Source organism: Penaeus monodon, chromosome 19 (genome assembly GCF_015228065.2).
Source record: "Penaeus monodon isolate SGIC_2016 chromosome 19, NSTDA_Pmon_1, whole genome shotgun sequence".
Classification (NCBI taxonomy): domain Eukaryota; kingdom Metazoa; phylum Arthropoda; class Malacostraca; order Decapoda; family Penaeidae; genus Penaeus; species Penaeus monodon.
In genome coordinates, this window is record NC_051404.1 from 19,182,027 (window position 1) to 19,182,339 (window position 313).

Sequence of the window (313 nt, forward strand, 5' to 3'; positions counted from 1 at the left end):
TTTCTAAGTTCTTGGCAGGCGCCCAGTTCACATGTCAACCCAAACCATTACATTGCCAACACATCATATTAAACATTGGCACAGTCTCAAGTTTAACATCTACTCTATAACCTTTTCCCTTCCCACGTGCGAGGCCACTCGGAACCATTCAGTGCATGCATATAACTACATTCGGGTCATTTTAACCTTTGACCGTTTGATGGTTAAACATGATTTAATAGACCGATTGTTACGTGGATCAGACAAGTAAAAAGAGAAGATGAGGCAGTGAAGGAAGGGGGAGGAGGAGTCAAGCACAATAAAACGGAGAGAA

At 42.5% G+C, this 313-nt stretch overlaps 1 protein-coding gene across 1 annotated transcript in view; it reads right to left on the reverse strand.

Moving 5' to 3' along the window:
• Positions 1–313, reverse strand: part of LOC119585114 (tetratricopeptide repeat protein 36 homolog) — a 4,633-nt gene that overhangs the window by 2,816 nt on the left and 1,504 nt on the right. The window lies entirely within an intron of this gene.